This window comes from Oncorhynchus tshawytscha, linkage group LG19, assembly GCF_018296145.1.
Source record: "Oncorhynchus tshawytscha isolate Ot180627B linkage group LG19, Otsh_v2.0, whole genome shotgun sequence".
Lineage (NCBI taxonomy): Eukaryota > Metazoa > Chordata > Actinopteri > Salmoniformes > Salmonidae > Oncorhynchus > Oncorhynchus tshawytscha.
Genome location: NC_056447.1, coordinates 5,612,779 through 5,626,903, shown reverse-complemented (window position 1 = coordinate 5,626,903; position 14,125 = coordinate 5,612,779).

The following is a 14,125-nucleotide window of genomic DNA, read 5'->3' as shown; positions in this document are numbered from 1 at the left end:
TCTGGCGGCTCCTTGCAGACTGGCAGCTCTGGCGGCTCCTTGCAGACTGGCAGCTCTGGCGGCTCCTTGCAGACTGGCAGCTCTGGCGGCTCCTTGCAGACTGGCAGCTCTGGCGGCTCCTTGCAGACTGGCAGCTCTGGCGGCTCCTTGCAGACTGGCAGCTCTGGCGGCTCCTTGCAGACTGGCAGCTCTGGCAGACTGGCAGCTCTGGCGGCTCCTTGCAGACTGGCAGCTCCTTGCAGACTGGCAGCTCCTTGCAGACTGGCAGTTCTGAACAGGCGGGTGATGGTGGGTGATTCTGTAACAGTTTTCATTAGGTGAAAGAGAGTCGGACCAAAATGCAGCGTTGTGATGATTTATGTTTGTTTAATAAAGGAAAAACTATACATGAATAAACGACAAAATAACGAAATGTGAAAACCTAAACAGTCCTATCTGGTGCAAACACAGAGACAGGAACAATCACCCACAAAACCCAACACAAAACAGGCTACCTAAATATGGTTCCCAATCAGAGACAATGACTAACACCTGCCTCTGATTGAGAACCATATCAGGCCAAACATAGAAATAGACAAACCAGACACACAACATAGAATGCCCACCCAGCTCACGTCCTGACCAACACTAAAACAAGGAAAACACATACGAACGATGGTCAGAACGTGACACTTATGACCCACTGGGAATGTGATGAAAGAAATAAAAGCTTAAATAAATCATTCTCTCTACTATTATTCTGACATTTCACATTCTTAAAATAAAGTGGTGATCCTAACTGACCTAAGACAGGGAATTTGTACTAGGATTAAATGTCAGGAATTGTGAAAAACTAAGTTTAAATGTATTTGGCTAAGGTGTATGTAAACTTCCCACTTCAACTGTACCTGATGGGTTGGACAATACTTTTCTTATCAATCATATTGAAAAAACATACTTAAAAATGGGAAATTAACCAATCTTCCATCGTTAACACAATAAAAAGGTCTACTGTTTATTATTTAGTTGTTGAAAGGGCAATGGAGTGAAACAAAATGCTGCAGTTTGAAGCCATGTGGCGGAGAGTGATACGGGCGCTGGAGATGGGGGTGTGAGCAGGTGGGTCTGGGTATGTTTAATTCTTTTTTTAAAGGTAGGATATGTTCTTTAAAATCAAAGGGGTTTGTCACTGCCATCTACCGTCTGGAGTGTGTGCATGACATTGATTGAAATTCACTTTGTGTTTCTGAAGTAAACTTTTTTTTTTTTTTTTTTTTTACAATTGTGCAAATTATTATGTACAATTCCAGTTTTAATTCTTAGATTTAATTTGTGATATTGTTGGTCCTATGAGGTGTGAAGGCTGTTGTTATGTCCCAGCACTAACACACCTGATTACATGAATCAACTAAATCAAACCCTTGGCTATTTGAATCCTGTGTGTCAGTGCTAGACTGGAACATAAGCCTGTGGGTTTCCAGGACCAGGATTGAAAAACAAGACTGAACACCTTTTACTGTACAATATTTACGTGAAGTGTGTCTTCATTTTACAGGATTCCATAAATTGGGGCCATTATGTCTTGATTCAGATTATGTTACACCTAAACCAGCCCTATAAATCACATTGATGTGCGTGCGATTTGATTCGCTGAGCAGCATTGCGAAATGTGCAAAGTGCTGTTTGAAAGGTGATAGTGACAGGGGTCCTTTTGGAAGTGACGTGAATAGTGTTACTGTAACTACTCAACATCAAGAGACAGTAGGCAACGAGGGAAGGTGGGATCACAGTTTGTCTAGTCACCAATATTGACCTTGAGATCTTTGATGAGTTGGGATGTGTATGCGCCATCTTAATATTGGCCAAAGAAATCTACCAGAAGTAGCCTCATCATCAGACATTTGGCTGGTGAATGACACTACACCTAAGCATTTACCTGAGTGCAGTGGCGGACTTACCATTAGGTAGAAGGGGCAATTACCTCAAGCCTCACATCATCAAGGGGGCCTCGTGAGCTGGGGATAATAAAACATATATATACTAGTAATCTTTTTTTTAAAGTCATAATTTCACCACTTGAGGCCCCCCCATGGCCCGCTAAATTATTTCCATACATATACAGTGCCTTGCGAAAGTATTCGGCCCCCTTGAACTTTGCGACCTTTTGCCACATTTCAGGCTTCAAACATAAAGATATAAAACTGTATTTTTTTGTGAAGAATCAACAACAAGTGGGACACAATCATGAAGTGGAACTACATTTATTGGATATTTCAAACTTTTTTAACAAATCAAAAACTGAAAAATTGGGTGTGCAAAACATTAAGAACACCTTTGTAATATTGAGTTGTACCCCGCCCTTTTGCCCTCAAAACAGCCTCAATTCCTCAAGGCATGGACTCTACAAGGTGTTGAAAGCGTTCCACAGGGATACTGGCCCATGCTAAAGCCAATGCTTCCACAGTTGTGTCAAATTGGCTGGATGACCATTCTTGATACACACGGGAAACTGTTGACTGTGAAAAACCCAGCAGCATTGCATTACTTGATACAAACCACCCCATTCAAAGGCACTTAAATCTTTTTTCATGTCCATTCACACAATCCATGTCTCAAATGTCTCAAGGCAAATCCTTCTTTAACCTATAACCTCCCCTTCATCTTCACTGATTGAAGTGGATTAAACAAGTGACATCAGTAAGGGATCATAGCTTTCACCTGGATTCACCTGATCACAGACTGGTTTATGATGGATTATTCCACCCTGACAAAGTTCCTGTGCATTGTTTCAAGTGATATGATTGCAAACGTGACTTTCATTGAAATTAAGCAACAGCAATTTCAGAGTGAGGCAAGATCAAATTCAAATAAATAATGAAGATTTAATTTGAACAGAAAAATTACCTCAGTTAAAACATTTCTTTAGTAAAAAGGCATGTCATACTCTTTTTGGCCAGACAGCATCAGATACATGGGCTACAAAGAGTAAGACAGAGGGGTGCTGTTTTGCTCTGAGGCTTTTTCTGGTGAGATAGTTTCAGCCACTTGTGAATTTCAGGAAAATTGGCATGTGCACAGTACTTTGTTCAGATGCTGGCATTATTTTGGATGAATGTGCAAAAGTAACAATTTTTTTAACGATTTGTTTGACAATCAGATAAAAACATGACCGGCTGTGTTCATGGTGCATTAAAAGGTAATACATTTTTACTGCTAAATTACATGTCTTTACTATAAAGCCCATTAAGACTGGCTTCTACCTGGGGCCTCCAAATCACTAAGTCTGTCCTTGACTGAGTGCATACTTGTTTGAACTATATATGTTATGTGGAAAAGATGGTTCCAAAGAACATGGCTGACGTTTTACATTCTCCCAACCGATTGTGCTAATTTTGTAATTTTTTGTGTGTTTTGTGTAACTTATTTTTTAACATATTGTGTACATGTTGCTGCTACCATCTCTTATGACCGAAAATAACTTTGATTACAGGGATTACTCACCGCGGACTGGAATAAACTTTTTCCTTTAACGAGTCCGATGAGAAGGATATCTTGCTTTCACTGGAACAGGCCCAGATCCACACCTTTTGCGTGAAGAAAAGATGCAGGAAAAGGGGCCGCAGATCGGGCAGCCTTCGGAGAATCCGTTTTTCTTGCTAACGTGCAATCATTGGAAAATAAAATTGAAAGACCTACGATTAAGATTATTCTACCAATGGGACATCAAAAACTGTAACATCTTATGTTTCTCAGAGACTTGGCTGAATGACGATACAGACAATATAGAGCTGGCGGGATTTTCCATGCACTGGCAGAACAGTGACGCTACCTCTGGTAAGACGAGGGGTGGGGGTGTGTGTCTATTTGTCAATGACAGCTGGTGCGCGATGTCTAATATTAAAGAAGTCTTGAGGTATTGCTTGCCTGAGGTGGAGTACATTATGATAAGCTGTAGACCACACTATCTACCAAGAGAGTTCTCATCTATATTATTCGTAGCCGTCTATTTACCACCACAGAACGAAGCTGGCACTAAGACCGCTCTCAACCAACTCTATTAGGCCATAAGCAAAGAAGAAAATGCTCACCCAGAAGCAGCGCTCCTAATGGCCGGGGATTTTAATGCAGGCATACTTAAATCAGTTTTACCAAATTTTTACCAGCATGTTACATGTGCAACCATTGAAAGAAATCCTAGACCACCTTTACTCCACACACAGAGATGCATACAAAGCTCTCCCCGACCCTCCATTTGGCAAATCTGACCAAAATTCTATCCTACTGATTCCTGCTTACAAGCAAAAACTAAAGCAAGAAGTACCAGTGACTCGCTCAATACAGAAGTGGTCAGATGACGCGGATGCTACACTACAGGACTGTTTTGCTAGCACAGACTGGAATATGTTCCAGGATTCATCCAATGGCATTGAGGAGTGCACCACCTCAGTCATCTGCATTGTTAGTAAGTGCATCGATGACGTCGTCCTCACAGTAACTGTACGTACATATCCCAACCAGAAGCCATGGATTACAGGCAACATCCGCATCGAGCTAAAGGCTAGAGCTGCGGCTTTCAAGGAGCAGGAGACTAATCCGGACACTTATAAGAAATCCTGCTATGCCCTCAGACGAACCATCAAACAAGCAAACCGTCACTAGAGGATTAAGATTGAATCCTACTACACCGGCTCTGACGCTCGTTAGATGTGGATGGGCCTGAAAACTATTACGGATTACAAAGGGAAACCCAGACGCAAGCTGCCCAGTGACACAAGCCTACCAGACGAGCTAAATGCCTTTTATGCTCGCTTCGAGGAAAGTAAAACTGAAGCATGCACAAGATCACCAGCTGTTCTGGATGACTGTGTGATAACGCTCTCGGTAGCCGATGTGAACAAAACCTTTAAACAGGTCAACATTCACAAAGCCACTGGGCCAGACGGATTACCAGGATGTGTACTTAAAGCATGCGTGTCTTCACTGACATTTTCAACCTCGCCCTGACCGAGTCTGTAATACCTACATGTTACAGTCCCTGTGCCCAAGGAAGCAAAGGTAACCTGCGTAAATGATTACCGCCCTGTGGCACTCACGTCGGTAGCCATGAAGTGCTTTGAAAGGCTGGTCATGGCTCACATTAACAGCATCCTCCCAGACACCCTAGACCCACTCCAATTCGCATACCGCCCCAACAGCTCCACAGATGACTCAATCTCAATCACACTCCACACTGCCCTTTCTCACCTGGACAAAAGGAACACCTATGTGAGAATGCTGTTCATTGACTACAGCTCAGCGTTCAACACCATAGTGCCCATGATGCTCATCACTAAGCTAAGAACTCTGGACTAAACACCCTCTGCAATTGGATCCTCGACTTCCTGACGGGCCGCCCCCAGGTGGTAAGAGAAGGCAACAACATGTCTGCCACACTGATCCTTATTAACACTGGGGCCCCTCAGGGGTGTGTACTTCGTCCCTGTTCACCCACGACTGCGTGGACAAACACGACTCCAACACCATCATTAAGTTTGCTGACGATCACCAACAACGATGAGACGGCCTATAGGGAGGAGGTCAGAGAACTGGCAGGGTGGTGCCAGGACAACAACCTCTCCCTCAATGTGAGCAAGACAAAGGAGCTGATCGTGGACTACAGGAAAAGGCGAGCTGAACAGGCCCCCATTAACATCGACGGGCTGTAGTGGAGCGGGTCGAGAGTTGTGAGTTGTGTCCACATCACCAAAAAACTATAATGGTCCAAACATACCAAGACAATCGCGAAGAGGGCACGACAAAACCTTTTCCCCCTTAGGAGACTGAAAAGATTTGGCATGGGTCCCCAGATCCTCAAAAGGTTTGACAGCTGCACCCTCGAGGGCATCCTGACCGGTTGCATCACTGCCTGGTATTGCAACTGCTCGGCATCTGATCTTAAAGCGCTACAGAGGGTAGTGCGAACAGCCCAGTACATCACTGGGGACAAGCTTCCTGCCATCCAGGACCTATACAATAGGTGGTGTCAGAGGAAAGCCCATAAAATTGTCAGAGACTCCAGTCACCCATATAGACTGTTTTCTCTGCTACCTCACGGCAAGCGGTACCGGAGCATCAAGTCTAGTACCAAAAGGCTCCTCAACAGCTTCTACCCCCAAGCCATAAGACTGCTGAACAATTAATAAAATTGCCACTGGCTGCTACTTACTGTTCATTTTCTATGCCTAGTCACTTCACCCCCACCTACATGTACAAATTACTTCAACTAACCTGTACCCTCGCACACTGACTCAGTACCGGTGCCCCCTGTATATAGCCTCGTTAATGTTATTCTTATTGTGTTACTTTTTTATTTTAGTCTACTTGGTAAATATTTTCTTAACTCTTCTTGAACTGCACTGTTGGTTACGGGCTTGTAAGTAAGAATTTCACGGGTAAAGTCTACACTTGTTGAATTCGGCACGTGACAAATAAAGTTTGATTTGATGTGATGTTGAAGAAACTGTGTCTCCAGATAAAGCAGAGTGGCGAGTCTGTACATAATTAGTAACATAAATACTGTACATTTGACAAGTTTAGCTAATTGAAGCTAATTCACCCTGCAAAAACCAAACATGGCCAACTAAGGCGTAAAATTACTAACAGACCCAGATTAATTTCCATGCACAAACAGTAGATACAAATTAGGATGATCCATTTGCACACTGACACTCAGGCATATGTATAGACAGCCCTGGCTTGCCAGACAGGTCGTGTGAGATGTGTGGGCCTGGTTATTTGGGGAGGTGGGGAGGCCAGTCTGTACTGTGGCATAAGGAAATAGTGTTCCATAAAAACCAGTACTCACTCCTCTCCAATTTTACCCCCCCCCCCCCACCCCTTACCACCTCTCAGCCACCACTCTGATTCTACAGTGTACAGTTGGATATGATTATGTAATATGCCCAAAAGCAATGGCAGCAAAGGCAGCAAAACACTCTTAGGCGCCCTTTATTCTCCCCAGAGCCCAATGGGTCGACCGGCCAGGTCTGGTGCCAGTGCTCCTGAGTCAGTGGCGGTCATCTTGGTTTTCCTGGGAAGAAACCAGGGCCTTGTTCACAGTTTATTGCTCTTGGTTTACAAGGAGAGAGAGCTAGGGGAAATATGGGGTGAAGAGGTTTGTGTAAAGAACGCAATGCCATATAATTTAGCCCCGGCGCTGAGTGAGCCGTTTAAAACATTTAGGACCATCAGAGGGGGGCATAAGCTTCGATCCACCTTCTGAAGGAAAAACCTTTGATAAACTCTGTATGTGTCATTGTTTTTCCTGACTAAATTAGCCTCATAGCCAATGGTAAAAAAAAGAAAACCTGTCCAGTTGGAGACTTATTGGCGTGAGTGTATGTACCTAGTGTGTGTGTTTAGTTTTCTTAATGGTCTATGGAAAGGGCAAGGAGTTAACCAAGTCTTTCTCCTACTCATACTTTCCTCAACCTCGTCAAGACGCCCAAAAAGGAGAGGGACGTTTCCAGGCTGTTAGTATGATTCACGAATCTCACTAGTCTAAAATTAGAACTCTAATGAATTACACCATTGTCGAATTTTGGGCTGAATCTTTAGTATGTTGATTATTCTTAGCAAATTACTACAAGATTAGTCTGTCACAGATGTACAGTAATGTACCATGCTCAACCTGAATTAGTTACTGTAAGGAACGATTTGCCTCTGGGGGTGCTCTTGAGCCAAATTAGGTCCCCTAAATGGACAGAAATATTGTCCAGAAATGATCTGATTGAACAGAAAGGCTCCACATTTCAGCATGGAACTTATGATGAGTAGGTGGTATTCAACTTAAACTCTAATCTGCTTTCGCGAAGAAACGATTGAACGGTATGCTATGGTGCCCTTGCTATGTACTGTACGTTGTACAGTAATGCTTTGCTTTACATGCGAATGGGTTGTCAGGATGAGTGGCACATCATTACAATGTGATACGGTAGAAAACGTGCGTTCGTGTACAGTAGCTCAACTAGCTATAACAGTTCCAACTTTGACTCTCGTCTCAGAGTATGAATTAAACATCCCTTTTGATCTCATATTTGTCGCCGAACAAATGTTATTTTTGAAACAGTGCCTTTGACTGTCTACCTGTTACTCTACCTATATCATTCACCGGTCTATTCTCAGAATGCAATGTTCGACATATGATTTCCAGTACATCCAGTTGGCACAGACATCCCAATAAGTTGGCATAGCAAATGGGGCCATCAATTGGGTTATACATTGCATATACATGTACAGGCTATATATGTAATGCCTCCCATAATGCAGCCATTCATTTCTATGGAGGGACGTAAAAAAGCAGACTTCTCCTGACAGACAGTGAGTGGCTGTGTCAGAGCCCTGAGCGGAGGAGAGGAGATGGGAGGCTGAGTGAAAGAAGCTCTTATGGCCGGGAGCTGTGGCATTAACGCCAGGGACTATTACAGGGCAGTATACAGCTAAACCCCATAGAGATGACTGAGTGGCGCAATCCCAAGTGACACCAGCATCTGTTGGTTGTGGAGATGAAATGCATGAATGAATGCCAGGAATCCATCAATGAGAATGTATTTATACACCTTCTTAAAATGAAGTCTGGAGTTTGTGTGCTTGTATTTGTGTGTTACTGTGGATTCCCTTGGAATTATTGTAATGTCTTTTAAAGAAGTTTCCCTATCTCTTTATTAATACATTTACCAAAAAACAGAACTACACTGAACAAAAATATAAACACAACATGTCAATTGTTGGTCTCATGTTTCATTAGTTGAAATAAAAGATCCCAGAAATGTTCTATATGCACAAAAAGCTTATTTTTCTCAAATTTTGTCCACAAATTTGTTTACATCCCTATTAGTGAACATTTCTCCTTTGCCAAGATAATCCATCCACCTGACAGGTGTGGCATATCAAGAAGCTGATTTAACAGCACGATCATTACAGAGGTGTACCTTGTGCTGGGGACAATTCAAGGCCATGCTAAAATGTGCACTTTTGTCACACAACACAATGCCACAGATGTTTTGAGGGTGAGTGCAATTGGAGCTGTCCTCCAGAGCTGTTGCCAGATCATTTAATGTTAATTTCTCTACCATAAACCGCCTTCAACATAATTTTAATTTGTCACTACGTCCAACTGGCCTCACAACCGCAGACCACGTGTAACCACGCCAGGTGCCAGCCCAGGACCTCCACATCCGGCTTCTTCACCTACGGGATCATCTGAGACCAGCCACCCAGACAGCTGATGAAACTGTGGGTTTGCACCAGTGGAGGCTGCTGAGGGGAGGGCGGCTCATAATAATGGCTGGAATGGAGTCAATGGATTGGCATCGAACACATGGAAACCGTTCCCCTTATTGCGCTCTAGCTATTACCACGAGCCCGTCCTCCGAAATTAAGGTGCCACAACCCATTGTGAGTTGCACAGCCAAAGAAATTCTGCACAAACTGTCAGAAATCGTCTCAGGGAAGCTCATCTGCGCACTCGTCATCCTCACCAGGGTTTTGACCTTACTGCAGTTCGGCGTCATCAACGACTTCAGAGGGCAAATGCTCACCTTCGATGGCTGCTGGAACACTGGATAAGTGTGTTCTTCACGGATGAATCCCGGTTTCAACTGTACCGGGCAGATGGCAGACAGCGTGTATGGCGTTGTGTGGATGAGCGGTTTGCTGATGTCAACGTTGTGAACAGAGTGCCCCATGGTGGCTCATGGGCAGGCATAAGCTACCGACAACAGACACAATTGCATTTTATCAATGGCAATTTGAATGCACAGAGATGCCACGACGAGATCCTGAGGCTCATTGTCGTGCCATTCATCCACCGCCATCACCTCATGTTTCAGCATGATAATGCACGGCCCCATGTCGCAAGGATCTGTACACAATTCCTGGAAGCTGAACATTTCCCTGTTCGTCCATGGCCTGCACACTCACCAGACATGTCACCCATTGAGCATGTTTGGGATGCTCTGGATCTACAGTAGGTGTACAACAACATGTTCCAGTTCCCGCCGATATCCAGCAACTTCGCACAGCCATTGAAGAGCGGTGGGACAAAATTCCACAGGCCACGATCAAGAGGATCACCTCTATGCAAAGAAGACGTGTCGCACCGCATGAGGCAAATTGCGGTCACACCAGACACTTAAAAAAAAAAGGTATCTGTGACCAACAAATGCATATCTGTATTCCCAGTCATGTGAAATCCACACGGTAGGGCCAAATGAATTTATTTCAATTGACTGATATCCTCATATGATCTGTAACCCAGTAAAATATTTTACAATTATTTTTGTTCTGTGTATATTGCTCCTCTCTGTCTTCCTTATGGGTTTGTTGAATTACAAACTGTTGAGGAAGGCCTACTAAGCTACTAAAATAACATCATGATTTTGTAATTGGAGCATTCTGGAGTAGTCAAACAGAGTAACTAACATCGTATGAAAGGACTGTAAATGTATGAACATAGCCCCGTGACACTATATTTGGATCTGGGTGTCTTATTTGAGAATCCCTATTTCAGGTGTAAATGCAGCCTCAGAGGTTTTAAAATCCTGCAGGTATTTGTGTTTGCCATAAATCTTTATGGAACAATGCTTGAAAGTGTGGATTTGTTTGAAATATCTGGATTTGAGGATAGATTCTGAATGATCTTTTGTGAAGCAAATGGATTATATTAGAAAAATAATTCAAATATAAGATGGGTTACAGATCTAATAATTGTTTTACTGTATCCATTTGAAATACTGTACTAGAAAACGCAACAGCTGCTTCCTCTATCCTAGAGGATGGTGACATCTATCAAAACACAAAACACAGACCTTTACAAATTAGATTTAATTTACAACAATCATTGCAGATTCACTCTTGGATGCCATTATAAGACGTCAATTAATCAATCAAATGTATTTCTAAAGCCATTTTTACATCAGCCGATGTCACAAAGTGCTGTACAGAAACCCAGTCTAAAACCCCAAACAGCAAGCAATTCAGATGTAGAAGCACGGTGGCTAGGAAAAGCCCCCTAGAAAGGCAGGAACCTAGGAAGAAACCTAGAGAGGAACCAAGCTCTGAGGGGTGACCAGTCCTCTTCTGGCTGTGCCGGGTGGAGATTATAACAGTACATGGCCAAGATGTTCAAATGTTCATAGACGACCAGCAGGGTCAAATAATAATAATCACAGTGGTTGTTGAGGGTGCAACATGTCAGCACCTCAGGAGTAAATGCCAGTTAGCTTTTCATAGCCGATCTTAGAGACAGCAGGTGCGGTAGAGAGAGAGAGAGTTGAAAACAGCAGGTCCGTGACAAGGTAGCACGTCCGGTGAATAGATCAGTGTTTCATAGCTGCAGGCAGAACAGTTGAAACTGGGGCAGCAGCACGACCAGGTGGACTGGGGACAGCAAGGAGTCATCAGGTCAGGTAGTCTTGACCTAGGTCAGACCTAGGTAGTCCTAGGTCCTAGGGCTCAGGTCCTCAGAGAAAAGAGAGAAAGAGAGAGGAGATAGAGTTAGCATACTTGAATTCACACAGGACACCGGATAAGACAGGAGAAATACTCCAAATATAACAGACTGATCCTAGCCCCCCGACACAAACTATTGCAGCATAATTACTGGAGGCTGAGACAGGAGGGGTCAGGAGACACTGTGGCCCCGTCCGATGATACCCCCGGACAGGACCAACCAGGCAGGATATAACCCCACCCACTTTGCCAAAGCACAGCCCCCACATCACTAGAGGGATATCTTCAAACCACCAACTTACTACCCTGAGACAAGGCCGAGTATAACCCACAAAGATCTCCCCCACTGCACGAACCCAAGGGGTGCACCAATCCGGACAGGAAGATCACGTCATTGACTCAACCCATTCCTAGGGACGGGATGGAAGAGCACCAGTAAGCCAATGACTCAACACCAGTAAAAGGGTTAGAGGCAGAGAATCCCAGTGGAGAGAGGGGAACCATCCAGGCAGAGACATCAAGGGCTGTTCGTTGCTCCAGTGCCTTTCCGTTCACCTTCACACCCCTGGGCCAGACTACAGACTACAAGACTATAGGACCTACTGAAGAGATGAGTCTTCAATAAAGACTTAAGGTCGAGACCGAGTCTGTGTCTCTCACATGGATAGGCAGACCATTCCAGAAAAATGGAGCTCTATAGGAGAATGCCCTGCCTCCAGCTGTTTACTTAGAAATTCTTGGGACAATAAAGAGGCCTTGTGTCCTGTGACCGTAGCGTACGTGTAGGTATGTACGGCAGGACCAAATCGCAATGATAGGTAGGAGCAAGCCCATGTAATGCTTTGTAGGTTAGCAGTAAAACGTTGAAATCAGCCCTAGCCTTAACAGGAAGCCAGTGTAGAGAGGCTAGCACTGGAATAATATGATCACATTTTTTGGTTCTAGTCAAGATTCTGGCAGCTGTGTTTAGCAGTGACTGAAATGTATTTAGTGCTTATCCGGGTTACATCAATTCACTATGTATGAATCACAAAATTGTCTGTCACTCCCAAACAGAAGACAACTGCATTGATACCTCTTTCTTTTTAAATGTACAGTATCAACTTATATTTCCCTATATTCAGTACCAGTCAAACGTTTGGACACACCTCCTCATTCAAGTGTTTTTCTTAATGTTTACTATATTGTAGAATTATAGTGAAGACATCAAAACTATGAAATAACACATATGGAATCATGTAGTAACAAAAAAAACTGTTTTAAATTTGAGAGTCTTCAAAGTAGCCACCCTTTGCCTTGATGACAGCTTTGCACACTCTTGGCCTTCTCTCAACCAGATTCACGAGGTATTCACCTGGAATGCATTTCAATTAACAGGTGTGCCTTGTTAAAAGTTCATTTGTGGAATCAGATGTGAGCCAATTCGTTGTGTTGTGACAAGGCTAGGGTGGCATACAGAAGATAGCCCTATTTTGTCAAAGACAAAGTCCATATTATGGCAAGAACAGCTCAAATTAACAAAGGGAAAGCCAGTCCATCATTACTTTACAACATGAAGATCAGTTAATATGGAAAACTTCAAGAACTTTAAAAGTTTCTTCAAGTGCAGTCGCAAAAACCATCAAGCACTATGATGAAACTGGCTTTAATGAGGGCCGCCACAGGAAAGGAAGACCCAGAGTTACCTCTGCAGCAGAGGATAAGTTCATTAGAGTTACAAAATTGCAGCCCAGATAAATGCTTCACAGAGTTCAAGTAACAGACACATCTCAACATCAACTGTTCAGAAGAGACTGCATGAATCAGCTATTCATGGTCAAATTGCTGCAAAGAAACCACTACTAAAAGACACCAATAAGAAGACAAGCAATGAACATTAGACCTGTGGAAATCTGTCCTTTGGTCTGATGAATCCAAATTTGAGATTTTTGGTTCCAACCCCATGTCTTTATGCGACGCAGAGTAGGTGAATGGATGATCGCTGCATGTGTGGTTCCGACCGTGAAGCATGGAGGAGGAGGTGAGATGGTGCTTTGCTGGTGACACTGTCAGTGATTTATTTAGAATTCAAGTCACACTTAACCAGCATGGCTACCACAGCATTCTGCAGCGATGCGCCATCCCATCTGGTTTGCATCATTTGTTTTTCAACAGGACAATGACCCAAAACACCAAGGCTCCGTAAGGGCTATTTGACCAAGAAGGAGAGTGATGGAGTGCTGTATCAGATGACCTGGCGTCCACAATCCCCCGACCTCAACCCAATTGAGATGTTTTTGGATGAGTTGGACCGCAGAGTGAAGGAAAAACAGCCAACAAAGTGCTCAGCATATGTGAGATCTCCTTCAAGACTGTTGGAAAAGCATTCCTCGTGAAGCTGGTTGAGAGAATGCCAAGAGTGCTGTGGTGGAATATTATATTCAAGGGAGAGAGACTGTGTCATTTTCTTCAAATAATCATCTTTATTCAATATTGTTGAATTATTGCATTAATGAAAACGTTGACGCAACAGTGTTGACTGTTGGGCCGAGAGCCTAACTGATAATGATAAAACAGAGACCTTATATAGGACAAAAAAATGCTAAGTCAGAATGGTTCCAACTCCCATAATCCACCTTGGTTATCTACAAAAGGATGTTGTTTACTTCCAACCCGG